Raw genomic sequence first — 18,775 nt, 5'->3', positions numbered from 1 at the left:
ATCACATTCTTATTGACAGGCATTTCATAATGATAGTAATAAAACCTTATATGATGTTACTGTACCCCATGATAGTGATATTCTGTATTGTGGCCAGTTTCTCTTAACTTTGTTTATAGCATATGATGTGGTTCACTGTCTAAGTCTGCCGTAGTGGGTGGTCCATCTACTTGAATGTCAAAAACATCAGACATAGACTCAAATGGCTGTGAACTCATCTGATCATCTGCTCGTGCTCAAAACTGAATGTGAATCCAGCAACACAGCTGCCCCACCATCTGCTCGCTTCCTAGGAAATGGATGCAAACAAGTGCTTGCTGTGTACCAGGTAAGTGGATTAAGGGAGATGTGATGGTGCTTTTAGGTTTAAGTAGGAGGACAGGGAGTGGAGTGGGGACTACAATGTTATGGAGTGGGGCAGGGATTTTAGGTTTAGTGAGCAATATAAATGTTTGGGTTAAGGAGGGGACAGGGATATTATGCTTAATGGCACAATGGGGACTTTAGGGTTGGGGATGGGGATTTTAGGTTTAGAGAGAGATTATGGACTAGAGGGGGAAGGGGGCCAGGTTTTGGAGAGGAAAGGGGATTTTAGATTTAGGGAGTGATAAGAATGTTGGGGTTAGGGAGGGGGGGTGGGAATTTTAGGTATAGTGAGCCGCAGCAAGCAGGAGGTATAAGGGAATTTAGGTTTAGGGAGTGATATGGAATGGGAGGGAAAGTGGAATGTAGGTGTAGGTTTAAAGAGCAATTGGGACTTTAGGCTTAGGGAGGGGGCAGGGAATTTAGGGTTTGGGATCTTCATTTATGATATGCTTTATTATGATGATAATTATCACTGTTTATGAGTCTGTGTGTGTTTGCTCGTTTTATTTGTTTTGTTGAGTGTACTCATTTTCTTATTTGTAAACAGCTTTTGCAACGGGCTGTAATAAACATGATTTTTGTTTTGTAACAAGTGTGTGCCTGAAAAAAAGGAAAAAGTGACCCAGTCCTCTAATATGAATAATAGCTGCATATGTGTTAGAACACTGTGTGTTGTGTGTATGTGTATGCGTCATAGCTTTCAACTTTTACCTCCAGAGTTATGGAAAACAAATAATTGGGGAAAAGCCTCCAAATTAGATATTCTTACTTGTACTATTGACTTTAAATAATTTCCAAATTTAGGAGGGAATGGAACAAAAGTTTGAAGACAAATTAGAGGTGTTCCCCCAAATTCAAGAGGGATAAGAGGTACATGCGGACGTGTGTATTGGACCTTTATGGTTTATGACTGAAAGTGGATTAGTTTTTAGTTTCAATAAATAAATTAAATACCTATGTATGTACACACACACACACACACACACACACACACACACACACACACACACACACACACACACACACACACACACACAGATAATAAAAATATTGGTAGCAAGGCTTCAATAACAGGATGGATGAGGGTTACTAAAGGCATTTAGTAACTTCAGCGAAACCCAGCTGTGAATCCCCCTTCCACAGTGACTGCCTTGTTGTGTTGTAACTGGTGATGATGGTAGATGCAAGCTCAAATGATATGCATACATTTAAGGATCACCACTTGTGAATGTTTCTCTTTGTCATTTAATGAGATTCTTTACTACAGTTGTATTCTATGCTGAAACAAATTTGGGTATGACGATGATATGTGATTAAATGATTCTGACCTAAACTGGTTAAAAAAATGTATTATGAACTTCAGCTGACCCAAGTAATACATTTTTGTTTGCTTGCTTGTTTTTTCTATGTTAACCAGGAAGTACATAACATCTCCAGCCTCCAGTAAGTAGTTTTCCATGTTGGTAGATATAGTAAGGTCAGAAAAATGAAACTCTGATTTCATCCACAAAAGACTGAAAGAAAAGAATGTTTGCTTTTATTATGGGAAGGGAATGGAAAGGAATGTCTTTCAGCTTTTCCTGGTTAGGGGTCGCCACAGTGGATCACCAGTCCGCAGATTGATTGGAAGTGGTGTTTCTATGGTGTCAAGTTGCCAGCCCGGTGCCCAACATTCACAGAAGGCACAGACATACAAACATGCATCTACCTGCATGTCTTTCAAATTTACTTAACTGTGGGGAGGACATGCAGACTCTGCACAGAAGATGCTCCAGACAAGAATTGAACCGGAAAACCTCTTGCTGTGAGATAACAATGCTAACAGCTGCACCACCACAGCCAGAATTTTGGGAAGGGCAAACAACACATATTTATGTATTTATTTATTTATTAATTGATTGACATTTGATTACCGGGAAAGTGCGTCTGGGTAAAACCCCATTTTCAGTGGAGACCCGGGGAGAAAAGCTCCAAAACTTTTTAAGAACAATAATTTTACAATCTTCAGAAATAAAAAAAATCTGCTGTTTAAATAAAATATAATTAAATAATTTAGACCATGTCAGTTATGGTAGCCCTGTCACTGCTCTACAGACACATCATTTTGTAGCAGGGATGATGTGCCACCATATGACTTTGACTTAGTTTCCCTGTGTGGCCTACTCGTAGCCTATGGCTGTGCCTAGGTATGTTGATAGCCATTATGATCATATGTGACAGATACATGTGGCTGTGCACTGCAGTCCTGATCTTTCTTCATTCATGAGTATGTACCTATGGTCTTTGTCCAGACACAATGGGCCACCCATACCCTACACCTGCGCATCAGCAAAGCAATAACTTTCCCTGTAACAAGTGGTGGGGCTGCTCTGCAGTGATGGCGGAGTCCACAAATACATGCCTAGTGATGGGACTATGGATACAGCTCATGATGTACCTGCAGCCTTTGCTGTGCATACACACACACACACACACACATATATATATATATATATATATATATACATATATATATATATATATATATATATATATATATATATATATATATATATAGACTTGTGGTCCTTTTTATACTCAACTATGCTTCTGGTGTGCACTTCTCCCCAGTCAAATGTGAATGTTTTCTGGATCTACTGTTTGTTGTCTTTCTTACCACACATCTTCCAGTTTTGTGTTACCTGCTGACATGGTCATTCTACTGCCATGGCTTAATGGATTCTCATAGGTGGGCTGTGGACATCCAAGATTTGAGCTCTATGTGGTCCTATTATCTCTTTCAACAGATCTCACACATTTGCTCAGACAGACAGACAGACAGGCAGACAGAGACACACACACACACACACACACACACACACACACACACACACACACACACACACACACACACACACACACCGAAACACTCACGCACACGCACACAGACACATGCACACAGTACAGGCTGTCTTAGTGTATCCCTGTCTGCTGACTGTGCTGTTTTACCATAGATTGCAAACTCAGTTATGTTCCTCCTGTAGTCTGCACTATCAGTAAAAAAATCCCTAGGCACCTCACTTCTGTTAGTAGTGGTAGAAGGTTTACATCTGTAGCAGTAATAACCAGATCTGGGGAGAGACGTGTGGTACTCCACTGGTGTCAGATCTTTTAAAGGCGATATAACCACTCACCTGAATTTTTTGGGTTGTATTTGTGAGTCAATTTACTATCCATCAAGTTACTTAGGTTTATAGGTTGTTTCAGGGTTAACGACCACTAGGCCCCTTACAAGCTTAACCACTCACCCCTATCCATTTGGATCCCGAGTATCATGGGCATCCATATGTGGGTATGTTAGTAGGGAGGTAGCTAAGGATTTGTGTAGGGGGTGTTAGTTAGGATAATACCTTTCTTATTCACAGTCTCTGTCCATATGGGACATAGGAGCTAGACCAGGGGATAAATTTATGATTTCCCATCCAATTGTCAAGTCTTCTTTTGGAACGGGTCAGTTTTACATGGATGGAGAGCCTATTCTATAGCACGAGGATCCCTCGGGACACATATCTGTCTCTCCAGCATGTTCTGTATATGTCACAAGTGAAGTTCATATGCCTGGTTCTAGTGTTTTGGTGCTGTTTGTTTTGCACATGTGCAATAGATCCATCGGGTATAGGTCTGAGGAAGCCCTGTAAGCCAGGCAAAGATCCCATCTCAGCAGTCTGTAGGAGACTGAATAGAGCGACAGAGCCTTTAGGTGATGAATGAATTTTAATGGTGAGAAATGTTTGTTGCAAGTGTCTGCTTAGATACATGCCAAAGGAGGCATTGTACTCAATGATGGGTGGAATAAGGGTGCCTGTATAAAGTGGAACTATAACATCCTTGGACATGGATGGCATACCATTGCCTATAAGTTGGGTGACATAGAACGATTTTTCTTATTTTCTTAGCTATGTGTTGGTAAAAGGCCAGATTGCTGTCTAAATATTTACCTAGATACTTTACTACTGGGTTAACTATTAGGGGTGTTTTATTGACAGAGTAATTAACTTGGTGTGATAGATTCTAAAAGAGCATTATAATGCATTTTTGGGCATGAGTTTTAGGCCATGACTTTGGCACCACTCATTTGTCTGTGTTAAACCCTCTTGCAAGATGTTGGTGTCTTGGAGGAAATCTATGATAGTTCACAATTTGCAGTCATCTGCAAATTTGGTGAGCCAGAGGCCTTGAATGTTAGCCTTGACTTCTGGGCATTAGATGCCAAACAGGAGCAGGCCCAATACGGAGCCCTGGGGTACTCACCTGGTGACCAGTCTCTTGTTGGAGGTGGTCTCACCGATCCTGAATTCTTGGGTCCTGTCTATGAGCTAACCATCAATCCAGTGAGGTTTGCAGAGATTTATGCCTAGCTCAGGCAGCCTCTCAACAATACCTGAGTGAAGTATTGTATTGTTTTATTGATGGAGTAATTAACTTGGACTGACAGCTTTCGCAAAGGGCACTATAGTGCATTTGTTTGCATTGAGGTTTAATCCATGGCTCTGGCACCAGTCATTTGTTTGTATTAGACCCTCTTTTAAGATGTTGCTGTTATGGGGGGAATCTATGATGGCTTCCAATTTACAGTCATCTGCAAACTTGGTAAGCCAGAGGCCTGTAACTTCTGAGAAATAGATGCTGAACAGGAGTGGGCAAGTCACAGAGTCCAGGGATACTCTGCTGGTGACTGGTCTCCTGGCGGATGTGGTCTCATCAAGCCTGACTTCCTGAGTCCTATGTGTGAGCCATCCTGAAATAGAGTAAGATATCCTTCCATTTCACTGTTGCAGTATTTATTACATTAGGGATCCCCTGCTAATGGTGGCCTGATGTCCGGCCAGTATACCAAAGCCTTTAGGTTGCTTTAAGGTACGCCATATATCACGTGTGCTCCTCATGTAATGTAGTGCATAAAGGTGATGTCCGGATGTACCATCCTCAGAACTTCTTTGCCACCAGTTCGAACACCATCTCTTGATCGTCAGTCTGAATGACTGTTCTGGGGTTCACCAAACCATTGCAGATAAGTTCCCTGTTAGGGTTCTTTTATACTTATCTTTCTTTTATTGTTGCTTGTGGGGTTTCATGTCATCCAAGAAGGGTAAATGCCAGTGAGAGAGACAGGTTTCCCATAAAGACCACCACGAGCAGTGTTTGTTTTGCCTTGGTGCCTTGCACGACCATATGTCCTGTTCCATCTGTCAGGCCTTTGGACATAAAACCCTTAGTAGTAGACTCTCTTCTTTGGTGCTTTATCTTGAAAACCAGCATCTTAGTCTTCTTGTGAAAGACACGATTGAACGAATTTTCCACTCCAAGGGCAGCCATCAGTGAATAAGGCCAAGAAGCCTAGGCTGGAATCTTCTGCTGTCCAGCCTCCACTGGATGTCCTTCCTGAAGCAAGTGAATGCCTAGAGGTTCATCAGGCTTTATTGTTGGATTCCTCTGCCATGACCAGGTTGGAGGCTGGTGGGGGTCCGACTTTAAGCACGTCCAAGGAGACATTGCATTTGTCCATTTTGGACATTCAGGAGGAACCACGGCTGATTATCTCTGTGGAGCCAGGGATGTTCCTCAAATATTAGTCAGAGGAGAAGAAGTCCCTACTACTATTATTGAATTCCGTCACAGGTTAGAACCGAAGGACGTCCCATTGAAGGAAAAGCAAAAGAATAAACATATTACTCCTGCTCCTAAGAATCCACAGAGTGAATGGCAGGCCTTCACTCAGGGCTTGTTTAGTGCTTTGATAGCACTGAAACCTCCTCAGGGAGTTTCTGTTCCAGCCTACCTTGGTCCTCTCCTCCCCTAAAAAGACTGAGGGAACAGGATTCCTCTGAGTAGGAGCTGGATTTGGATGAGGACTCCTTTGCTTACTCTGCTTAGTTTCATTCTCCTTTGGACTATGGGAGAGAAGAAAGAGGAATCTACCAGTCCTGATGCTCCTTTTGAAGAGATTTCTTTTGGGGGCATGGTCTCCTGAATGATGGAGTTCTTTAATTGGGATTGTGCTCAGGTTTCTGAGGTTCATAAAAGATATTATGAGTTGCTACAGATGGAGTCTCCTAAACCTTCTGCTGTACCTCCTGTTTTGTCTGCCTTACTGAATGCATTTTCTAATGTTTCTAAGGCCCCAGATTCTCACCTTCCTGTTCCCAAGAGACTTGAGGGATTCTATAGGATGCCTGAGAACTGCAAATTGTTGTACAAGTGTCCTTCTGCTGACCCCAGTGATGTCTTTAGCTACTGACAAGCCCTCTCAGTTGTTTCCTTTTCCCTAGTTACTGCCCTCTGATAAAGATAACAGGACCATGGAAAGGCTAGACAAAAAGATTTATACCTCTGCTACCTTGGCTTTTAGGGCTGATAATTATCAGAATCCTATGTCCAGGTATTTGTTGGCTCTCCTATCTCAGGTTTGTCAGGTTATTTCTGATCTTCCAGACTCTGCGGGTAAAACTTCTGCTCTTTCCCTGTTAGGGACTTCCTCCCACATGGCTCGTCATTCCATCAAGTGGAGTTATGATGCAGCAAATGCTTTTTCTATGGCTGCTGCTTTTAGGTCAGTGATGAGGGGGTATTCTTGGCTTTGACTTCAACCTTTGCCTGATGATAGATATTAACGCTAAGTTGATGGATGCCCCTCTTGATAGCAAACACTTGTTTGGTGAAGCTGCTTCTGCTATAGGTCTCTTCAGGATAAGGACTTTACAGGAACTTAAATATGTGTTTGTTTCTCCTGTGCCTAAATTTCAGAGAAACTACCCCAATAAGCCAGCCTTTGTTTGCAGGCAATCTCGCCCTCCTCCTAAGGGTGGGTGGCAAGTGGGCTTCTCCTACTAAGACTACTCAGACTTGTGTTCCCTAGAACTCTCCTTTTCCAGACAAACCAAATGCTGTCTGACTATCCTATTTTCCCAGCCACTTTCCTCTTTCTCTTTGCCTTTCTCTGTCTCTTCCTGTTTGGCTACAGATTACTCAACATTCCTAGGTCCTGTTCCATTATTTGCCAGGGATGCTTCATGGTTTGGAAATCCCTCTCCCCTTTTATGGGTATTACCCAGCCCCCCTCAGGAACAACTCTCCTTTCCAGAGGTACTGTGGGACTTTTTGATGCAGGGTACTATTCAAGAGGTGTCTGTCTCCCAAAGGGGGAGGGGGTTTTACTCCAGGATGTTTCTAGTACCCAGAAAAGAGGGTACTTGGAGACCAATTCTAGACCTCTCTCATCTAAACACTTTTCTGAAGGTGCCTTCCTTTCGAATGCTGTCTCTGCAGACTTTGTTCCATCTTTTGCTTCCTCAGGTTTATATGGTGTCCCTGGATCTCAAGGATGCTCATCTCCATATCCTGATCTGTTGCTTCCTGGCATTTTCAGGTCTCTGTTTTGCCCTTTGGCCTTTCTACTGCCTCAATGGTATTCACAAAATGCCTAGTTCCTATGACTGCTTTTTGCAAGCTTCAGGGAATCCAAGCATTTTCTGACTTGGATGACCTTCTATTTCAGGCATCCTTTATAGAGATCCTGTTGCAAAATCTTCACTTTGCCATTTCTCTTCTGCAAAGCCAGGAGTTCAGAATAAACTTCAAAAAGTCTTTCCTGACTCCTTCTCAAGACCATATTTTTCTGGGGTGCAGGATACAGACTGTGCCTGTGCTGGCATCCCTGGCTCCTCCCAGGGCTTTAACACTCATTTCCTTCTTCGTCTAGCATTTGTAACTGCCAGGGAATTTCAGAGACATTTGGGGTTCATGGCATCCACCACCCCTAAGCTTCCCTTGGCCAAACTCCAGATGAGATAGCTTCAGTGGTTTCTGAAGTCATTTTGGCTTCAACATGCACATCCCCTAGACTTTGTAGTTTCTCTTCTACCTTGTCTCAAGAAGGAACTTCACTGGTGGATCCAGCTGTTGTCTCCAAATCCAGGGCTCCCTTTTCATCTCCCTCTTCCCTCTCAGGAACTGTTCACAGATGCTTCAGGTGTGGAATGGGGAGCAGCTTTTGGCTCCCTAAAGGTGTAGAGGGTGTGGTCGCCTGTTTAACAGAAAGAGCACATCAATGTTAAAGAGATGAGAGCTCGTCTGCTGGTGTTTCAGGCTTTTCATCCTCATTTTTCCACAGGACCTCTGAAGGCATTTACAGACAACACCACAGTCATTTCTTCGTCTTCTATTTAGCCAAGGGCAATCATCACAAGTTACCTCACAGGGTGGATTTACTCACACAGAACAAGGGATTTCTCATCCATCCCTACCTGCCCACTTTTCAACTGACACTGTGGGTGATAGGATTTTGATTCCACATAGACACCTTTTTTCTGAGGACATGCTTAGGGTCCTGCAGGAGGCCAGGTAACCCAATACTAGGAAATCTTACTTGTCCAAATGGAAGACTTTTTCTGTATGGTGTATTTCTGGTAACCTGGATCCACTTTCTGTGGGTGTTTCTTTGGTTCTGTCTTATTTGTGTGAATTGCTCAATGCTGGGTTGGCTTATTCTTCTGTTAAGGCCCCGTTATCAGCCATCTCTGCTTGTCTGCCTTTATCTCCTCCTCCTTTAGCTTTTAGAGTTCAGGCTAAACAATTCCTTAAAGGTGTCCTTCATATTAGGTCTCCCAGGAAGCCTGTTCCTCCTCCCTGGGATCTTAATTTTGTTTTGGAGAAATTAACAGGCTCCTTTTGATTCTGCAGGTGCAACTTCCTTGCAACACTGCTCATGGAAAACTGTACTTTTGTTGGCTCTTACATCTGACAAATAGTTGTCTGAGCTTCAAGCCCTTATGGCTTTTCCTTTTTTTTTTTCATAAGGACAGGCCTTTTATGCCCAAGGTGGTGAATGAGTTGTCCCTTTATCAGTCTATTCATTTGCCCACTTTCTTCCCTTCTGTGCAATCTGCCAGTGAGAAGGTACTGCATACACTGGATGTGCATAGACAACTCAGATTTTATTTGGGTAAGAGTAAGACTGTTTTAGAAAATCTGATCAGCTCTTTGTTTCTTTTCATCCTAGGTACTTAGGATTAGCTGTATTCAAGCAAACTATTTCTTCCTGTATCTCAAAAGCTATTTCTTTCTGTTATTCCTTTCATGTGAAGAGCCTTACTTATTCTGTTAAGGCTCATTTTACTAGGGCTGTGGCTTCTTCTTTTGCTTTTTTCAAGGGTTTGGATACTAACTCTATTCTTGAAGCAGCTACCTGGACTTCTGTGCATACCTTTACCAAGCACTACAAGTTGGATGATATCTCCAGAGCTAGATCTGGTTTTGCTAGGGCCATCCTTCATGGCTTCCTAGAAGGCTCTGCTGGTCCTTCCTCCTTCCAAGTTTCTTCGTGAGTTTGGCACTCTCCCTAAAGTAATGAATACTGCAACAGTGAAATGGAAGTTGTGTAAAATCTTACCATAACAGTAGATGTCCTTCTCTTCACTGTTGCAGTATTCACTCCCTCCCTCTGTCCCCTGGTCCATTTCTCTTCTAAATGTACTGGTTACCTCTTTATTCCTTGGAATGGCATTCCTACTGGAGATCTCAGTTCTGAGGATGGTATATCTGGATGTCACCTCTATGCCCTACATTATACAAGGAGCATACATGTGATATACGGTGTATCTTAAAGTGACCTAAATGCTTTGGTATACTGGCCAGATGTCAGCCCACCCTTGGCAGGGAATCCCTAATGTAATGAATACTGCAACAGTGAAGAGAAGGACATATACCATTATGGTAAGATTTTACACAACTGTACTTTATGAAGGGATTTATGTCTACTTCTGAAATACCTGAGTTGGGTAATGTATTGCATGCTTTGGGCAGGCCAAGGTAGGTTGTATGCACCATTTTGCCCTTATCCATAGCCTTGGTATCCTTTTGAAGAAGTCTACCAGGTTGAGTAGGCAAAACCTTCCCTTAACAAAGGGGAACTGGGATGGGACCAGTGTTTGCAGGTTGCCAATGTCCATGATAATTAATTTCAAAGCTTTGCTTATCAGACTTGTCAGACTGATGGGCCTGTAGTTCCTGGGGTCAGTTGATAGTCCACCACTGTGAAGTGGGTTGCCCAATGCAGCCATTCATTTACCTGGCATGTAACCTGTTTTGGGCTGTAGCTTAAGAGTGCCTCAAGTGGTCCTGCTAGGTCTTGCTTTTGGCTATTTAGGAGGTAACCAGGGATATTGTCAGGGCCCATTGCAACAGTATTTTTGGCCTTAACAAGTGCTACCAGGACCTGATCCCTGTTGATAGTTGGTGGGGTATGCTAGAGGGGATTTCACACGAGGTAGTGGCGGAGTGAAGGGTGATGTTAGAGCTAAATATATCAGCCTTTAGACTTGCTAAGTTACCCTGGTCAGTGAAGGCTGTGCACACTACTAAGTGTTACCTTTATGGTTCCTGATATAACTGAAGAAGGCCTTGTGACTGTCTTTAACTTGGGAGGCTATCCTGACCTTGAAGTGGCTTTGTGGACTTTATTATACCTCTTAAATTTCTTGTTTAGTTGAATCTTTTCTTTTTTAATGTAACCTGTTAAGATAAGGATTCCATCAGTGGGGTTTATTTTAGGTGTTAGATCTGGGCTTATTTCTGGTAGGTATGGCAGCCTCAATGTAGCCATTTACATGTTTCTACAGGTTTTTTGTAAACAATTCTGCACATGCAGCTGTGTTCTTGTGGTTTGGGGGAGCTGTGAATTTTGAATGTAGTTTGCTTTAGACTAGTTCCTAATTTCTACAGGTTTAGTTGGATTTTCCAGGTTGATTTTTATTTCCATGGAGACAGATTTGTATTCTGACCTCACCAATGAGGACATGACATGGGGGTGGGTGGGTGCAATGCTCTCCCTTGTTGGTGAATACTAGATCCAATATGTCTGATCCTCTGGATGCAGCACACACTATGTGGTCCACGGTTTTTGTGCTGATAAAGTCTAGGAAACACTGTGCCTGTGTATGTTTCCCAGTCTATAGAGAGGTATTTAAAGTCTTCAGTGATTGGATGGTGAGCATGTCTAGTAGATCTAGGCAAGAGCTGTGAACTTTGTGGGAAATACAGGGCATCCTGTAGCTGCCTAGAACATGGTAAGGAATCTTGTCTATGGTGACTTTCATGTGGATGAGCTCCACTGTCTCACTCTGATTAACCAACCTGGAGGTTTGCTTATTGCTAAGCAGATAAGCTGTGTGATGAAAAAGGGCTTCCTCACAATAGAGGACACATGGTGACCAAAGCGCTGTTTATTGTCAACATAGGTTCCCAGATGCCTGACCACAGGATCAGTTTTCAGGGTTGTGCAGTCGATGTAATCATTACAAGGGGAGTTATGCTTATCAAAGGATATGATTATTTCTGAGCATTTAGTTTTAGTCCATTATTTTGACATCAGCTATTTGTTTCGGTAAGGTCCTCTTCTTGGAGAATCATGGTGGCCTCTGGGGTATTTATGATGGTGCCAAGTTTGCAGGCATTTGCAAACATGTTCAGCCACAAAGAAGTAAATGCTAAAGAGATGTGGCCCAAGGACTGAACTCTGGGTGCACTGCTACTGATAAGTCTTTTTTGAAGAAGTCAACCAGGTTAAGCAAGCAAGATTTGCCCTTGATGAATCTGAACTGACTTAGGTGTAGAGTCAATAGGTTACCTATATTCTAGTTTATTAAATCCATAATGATCTTTTCTATAGCCTCACAGATGAGGGTGGTCAGGCTTATGGGTCTATAATTACTTGGGTATTTTGAAGCCCCACTTTTGTGCGAGGGAATGAGTGTTACTATTCTCCATTTATCCAACATGAAACCTATATTAAGGCTAACATTGAATAGCCACTGTAGGGAGGAGGGGTCTGACAAATGATGAGTGAAGCTTACCAATATGCTGCATGGTAGGTTGCCAAGTCTCATACAACTAGCATTCCTGGGCTTAGATAGCACCTTGATGATTTGGTTTGGGAGATTGTCTGTTGTAAATGTGTGTGTGTGTGATCTGAGAATATTGGAGATCTGATGGCCTTGAAGTTTGAGCTTAGTTTATCAGCAGTTAGACTTCTCCTGTGGTGAATGCATTTCTTCCTGTGTCCTGTAGATTGTGTAACTAGATAGGTAAGTGATTCAACTCTCACAACGGTGAACTTGTGTGTGATGGGGGGACTATATAGTCAGGTAAGCATAACCTTAACCACAGCTGTTAACAATCAACTTCTACTTTGGAGAAACATTTGAAAGTGTGGGTTGGTATAGTGGTAAAGGTGTTTACCTCACAGACACAAGGTACAGGGTTTGATTCTCAAATTATGAAGGGAAATTGGCAAGGCTTAAAAATGGCCTACAAGTGCAGCTAGTCTAGTACTTACCTATGAACCTATTCTATAATGTTCTCTGGGTCTGAGTATATACTATTAAGTCTATGCAATGCTGGGTATTGTTTCTAACACAGTTAAACAATGCCTTGTTGTTATTCTTCACCTGGGTGGCTATTTTTATCTCATATTTGGCTTTTTTTATTTCATCTGGGTCTGGAAGTCCTTGTTCAGTTTAAGAAAAGCCTTTTTGTATCTTGAAAGTTTTTTTTGGCATGCAGTAAGTTTTTTATTTAATGATATCACCTGTTTATATTAGGGTTGTACTATAGGGGTTTAGTTTTGAATTTGGCATTGAAATTATTTCTGAGGGAGACAGATGCATCTATGTTACTACTTACATGTGCATATAATTTGTCAGTTAAGGATTTCACATACGCATTGGAGTTCATACCTTTCAACTTTTTAGAATTTGAAATCTGGACAAAGCCAAAAATAATGTGGGGGGAGGCAAAGGCCCAAAAATAAGTATAGGTTCATAGTTTCATAGGTAGGTACTAGGCTATCTGCCCAAAGGCATTTATAAGCCTAGCCAGAAGTTGGCTTTCGCCGCCCCCTTAAATTAGTTCCCTGTGCCTCTGTCCAGCAGAGCCACTGAAGTGATCCCGGGGTAAACTTTCTGTTTTCCATCCACTCGTCAAGGCTTCTCTTGAAGAGTGTTAGCAAGGAGCTCTGCCTAATGTAGATTGGAATCTTGTTCCAAAGCATGGGAAGTCTCTGGGACAGGAATCTATCCCTCCAGCATGTCCTATTTATTGTTGTGGTGAGGTTTAGATCCCTAGAGCGTGTGGCTCGAGGGGATAAGCTTTTCTTTAGGTGGAGCATGTCGATCAGTTCTGGGTTGGACATGGCCTTGTATGTCAGGCAGAGATCACCTCTGAGTAGGCGGTATGCAACCGAGTACAACTGGAGTTTTTTCAGTTGAGCTGCATAGGGCATCTGTTTGAGGCCAGTGATCCTCTTGGTGAGGTACTTCTGTGGTCTTTCCAGCTGTTGTAGGTGTCTTGTAAGATACATTCCAAATGGGGCGTTGTACTCTATGATGGGTCTGATGAGCGATGAGTAGAGGGGCACTATGACCTCTTTTGATCTGGATGCGAACCCATTTGTGATAAGGTGTGCCACATAGAAGGATTTTCTAACCACTTTGGAAATGTGATTATCAAAGGAGCGTTTACTATCTACTTGGGTCCCCAGATCCCTTATTATGTCTTCCGTATTTAGGGGACTACCACCTTTGTGGTAGTTTGTGGGTACTTAGTTTTTTCCAAAGGGGATAACTATGCACTTTTTGGCATTTAGCTTGAGGCCATGATTTTGACACCAGATGTCCATCTCAGTGAGACCCTTTTGGAGGATGTCTGTGTCAGCTGGAGAGTCAATTATAGCCCCTAGTTTGCAGTCGTCTGCAAACTTGGTCATCCATAGTCCTCCTATGCTTGCCTGTACCTCTGAGAAGTATATGCCGAACAGGAGGGTTCCTAAGACTGAGCCCTGGGGAACACCACTTGTAACCGGTTTAGAGTCAGACCTAGCTCCCACAACTCTTACCATGTGGGTTCTGTCCGTGAGCCAGTTGGAAACCTATCTTGTGACGTAGGGGTTTATATTCAGGCTGGTGAGCTTGTCTATAATACCAGAATGGGGAATGGTGTCAAAGGCCATTGCGAGGTCTATGTAGGCTGTGTGTACCACCTTTCCCTCATCTATAGCCTTGGTAACTGTCTCAAAGAAGTCCACCAGATTTAGGAGGCATGATCTGCCCTTAACAAAGCCGTACTGGGTAGGGTCCAGTGTTTGGAGGTTCCCAATGTCTCTGTTAATGAGTTCCATGATGATGCGCTCCATAGCCTTGTAGACCAAGCTAGTCAGGCTTATAGGGCGATAGTTCCCGGGGTCTATTGTGGCTCCACCTTTGTGGAGCGGAATAACCATTGCTGTGCGCCACTCTATGGGTACGTAACCTGTGGAGAGGCTGAGTTTGAACAGTGTGTTTAGGTGAGGAGTTAGTTCATCTTTGAGCTCATGTAGGACGCAGCCTGGGACTCCATCCGGTCCCATTGATGCTGTGTTTTTAGCTTTGGAGAGGGCTGTTTTAACTGAGTGTCTGTGATTTCAGGTGCCCTACATTCTTCTGGTATGGTTATGGGCCCTTTTGGGGGTGAGAGGGGGGTGAAGTTTGCGCTGAACCTGTCTGCCAGGATGTTGGCAATATCGGTCAGTTCAGTGTATTTTGTACCATTCTGCACTAACTCTGAGCAGATCTGAGCATTGCCACTCTTGACATAGCTAAAGAATGCCTTGTGGTTATCTTTGGAGTCCTTGGCAATTTTTCTTTCGAAACTCGCCTTGGATGATTTTATGAGGGATCGTAGTTTCTTGCTGATACTGATCAGGGATGTCTTCCCTTCTTGGGATTTTACTCTTTTCTGTACTAGTTTCCTCCTTCTGTTGTATAGCTTGCTTATGGCAGGAGTCCACCAGACTGGTTTCCTTTTCTTGGAGGAGTGAGTCTTGGTTTTGCTTGGGATAGCACGATCCATGCATTCTTGTAAGTGCCCGTAGAATGCATTAGTAAAGGATTTTGCAGCTTGGACAATGTTATCCTTTAGCATGGGGGCTTTGAAACTTTCCACCTCGGTCTTAAGTAACATGAAGTTTGTTTTTGAAAAGTTTTTCATGGTGGTTTCCTTGTCCGGGGGTGGGGGCGGAATGTGGATACCCAAAGTGATTTGTTTATGGTCAGATCTAACCAGTGAGGGGTTGACCTCTGGTGTGGAGCACCTGTTGCTCAGGTTGGTGATGACCAGGTCCAATATGTTGTCACCTCTGGTGGGAGTGATGACCAGTTGATCCAGGGTGTTTGAGTTTATAAATTCTAGGAAATGTTGGGCAAGGGAGTTGGTACTTGAGTAATTTTCCCAATTAATGTTTGGGTAATTGAAATCACCCAATATTAGGGTGTTTGGTAGGACCTTTATATTTCCCAGTGTTTCCAGAAATGCGGAATGGGGATCCTGGGACATGGTGGGTGATCTGTAGCAAGCTACAATTTGAATTGCAGTTTTGCCCATTGTTAGTTGCACTTGGATGATCTCTGAAGCAACATGCTGTGCCACTAACCTGGAGGTGTGGGTATCCTTGATGAATATGGATACGCCCCCGCCTTTTGTATTTCAGTCTGGGTTCTGTGGCCGAAATGTATGGTATGAGTTGTAGCCTGGTAGTGCTGGGGTGCTCTCTGGAGCCTTAAACCAGGTTTCTGTTACTGCACATATATCAGTTTTCTCCATACTGAGAAGTGCCTTGAGTGCGTGCATTTTGAGGTTTAGACTTCTGGCATTGAGTAGCATCACCCTCAGTTTTTTGCTACTTGTGCTATTTATGGTGGTGGGTTTGTCTTTTGAGCCTTGCCTAAAAAAGGCACTATGGGGGTGGCAAGAGCCTTGGCCAGTATTCGAAAGCCTAAGGGTGACAGGTGCAAGCCATCTCTAGTGAAGCAGCATGGCTTGTCGAGCATGTCATCCCAGGCAGACAGACACTGGATCCCCTTTGAATGACACCAGAAACTTAGCCAATTGTTGAAATTGATAATTTGTTCTTTATACTGCGGTATCATTCTTGGTGAGGGCAGGATGCTACTCAGGGTCAGGGTCATACCAGCCTGGGCTACAAAATCAGAGAGCTCTTCCATGTCTCTTTTCATGTAGTCCAGGGAGGTATGGCTCAGGTCATTCACACCAACATGGACAATGACAGAGTCGTATTTGCACTTGTTCTGGAGTGACCTGAGTGCTTGTGTTATGTGGCGGATCCTGGCACCCGACAGGCAGCTAACAGTAACCTTCTCCTTATTCAGCCTAGTGAGTGGGACATCAGTGTGCCTGACTATAGAGTCACCTATTACTAGTATGTTGGGTATGTTATTTTGCCTTAAGGGCTGAGATTGCATGGCACACTGGTTTTCTGAAGTATGTGTTTCATGATTTGTGTTGGGGGGTGGAGGTTGCTTGGATGTCTGCTTTGGAGGTCTCTGTTGCTCTTGCAGATTTTTATTTAGAGCCTCCGAGTATGTTTTCGTGTATTTATGTGTGTTTTTTTGCCAGTGCTGGTTTAATGGGTCTATGTGAGACTGCTGGTGTGATGCAAGTATTTCCCTTTTCCTCTTGACTGTCTGATCCAGCCTTGGGTTGAGAAAGCTTAGCCTCCAGTTTGGCTGTATAATTGCATCTCTCACATGTATTAGTGTTTAGTGGTAGGAGGAGAGGGTTGTCTGTGTACATGAGGCAGTTGTAACATTGCCTCAAAATGCCCAGATTCCCAAGTTGGACTGGAGAGTACACCTGAAACTGCCCTTTGGACATGCCTGGATAGGTACAGTGAACTGTTTTACTGAATGGCTGGTAAGGTTGAATAGAGAGCCTTGTCCTTCTGTACAGTATAGGAGGGTCTAGTGCTAGGGTTTATAAGTGCTTGCTATGAGTTTTGAGCAAGTGCTGGGCTGAGAAATGAATGGCTTGAGTGCTTAAGTTGAAAGTTTGTCTAGTTCCAAGGGAAAAATTGAAGAGGAGACTTTGTGGAGCCGGGAATAGTTATACCCTAGCTAACCGGCACTGCCTGGCATGCAAAACCGGGCAAATGCGGTATTTATAGCAGGGAAATGAAAGAGAAATTAGCCCAAAATGGCCAGTAAACTACTAATTTCTGGGCTGAAACCACTCCTCCAGGGACAGATAGGCTGCTCAAAGCTCCCCTCTCTCACAGGTGAACAGAGAAACTTCCTTCTATCCAGGTAAGGTATGGGAAAACACAGAGATTTGTAACACAGCCCTGAATTCATCACTTAACCTGAAAATTGGACTATACTAGCTTAGAAAGGCAGGAAACAAGTATATATATATTTTTTTTTCAGAAAATAAAGCAGATACAATAAAAAAAACTCTTTAAATGCACAGAAAAGGATACTTATTGTTATATATCTCAGATCACAGTTGTAGTCAATGCCACTAGTAGTAAAGTAGGAAGAAACACAAATACAGTAAAAGCAGATGAACAGAATGCAATTTTTTTATATATATAAAACAATAGAAAACGCACAACTGATTTAAACAACTTACTCAATTAACCAGAAAAAAGTTCAAAACTGAGCCCTGCTCCAGCAGTCTTCAAACAGTCAAGTTCTAACTGCACACTCCTGCTGCTAGGGTGCAGGGGAACCTTCTCCAAAAAAAGATGGCCTGGGTCAGTGCTCAAGTTATACAAACAAAGCTAGATTCAGCAGGCCTGAATCTGGTCTATGCTGCAGCAACAAGGCACACCATTTTCAGAAAGAAACAGTTCAAATAAGCAGGCACAATAAGCCTGTGACCAGAAATTCCCAGCTCAGAAGGGCAGAATCCAGCCTCCCACAAGAGTACAGACCACACCTTCTTAATGTAAAAAAACTGACCCAAAGCCCAAGTGCTTAAACCAGAATACTCTTTAGAACAGACACTAAGCCTTCAATCGGCAACTCCCAACTCAGAAGGATGTAAGCTTCCTGTCCTGCCACAACAGTGCAGACTACAAACCTTCATAATGTGAAACAACTGGTCTAAAGCCCAAGTGTGTAATCCAAAGGCTTAGAATTACAGTTACAATTTAATTGGCTACTAACAAGCAGTAATAAATGCAGCAGAATAAATGCTATTAAGTACTTTTAAGAACAGGCAGCAAAAGCAAATTAAATAATAAAGTAGGAAGAAACACAAACACAGATGAATAAAGTGCAACATTTTTTTTTTCTCTCCATATTAGGTAGAATGAGCTAAAGACACTAGACTGGGAGGAGTGTCACAGATCAAATATACAGTAGGGGTGGGCAATTGCAAAGCCACCAAGTATAAAAGGAAAACACCAATAGGAAGGGCAGGGTGGGGGAAAAAATCAACTCAGAAAAATAACACTTTCAACACAGATCAGAAGCCAGCAAATATGGTCTTAAATCAATCAAGCAAAAGCAATTAGAATACTGGAGAACTTTGGAAAGAAGTG

General features: G+C 42.9%; 1 protein-coding gene across 2 annotated transcripts in view; it reads right to left on the bottom strand.

Annotated features, from left to right (window-relative positions):
• Positions 1-18,775, bottom strand: part of HPGDS (hematopoietic prostaglandin D synthase) — a 648,072-nt gene that overhangs the window by 153,970 nt on the left and 475,327 nt on the right. The gene's annotated exons all lie outside the window — the stretch shown is intronic.

The sequence above is a fragment of the Protopterus annectens genome, chromosome 2.part0, assembly GCF_019279795.1.
Source record: "Protopterus annectens isolate FY-2018-M chromosome 2.part0, PAN1.0, whole genome shotgun sequence".
Classification (NCBI taxonomy): domain Eukaryota; kingdom Metazoa; phylum Chordata; order Ceratodontiformes; family Protopteridae; genus Protopterus; species Protopterus annectens.
Note: the sequence above shows the minus strand (reverse complement) of the source record. Positions and strands in the feature narration are given on the sequence as shown.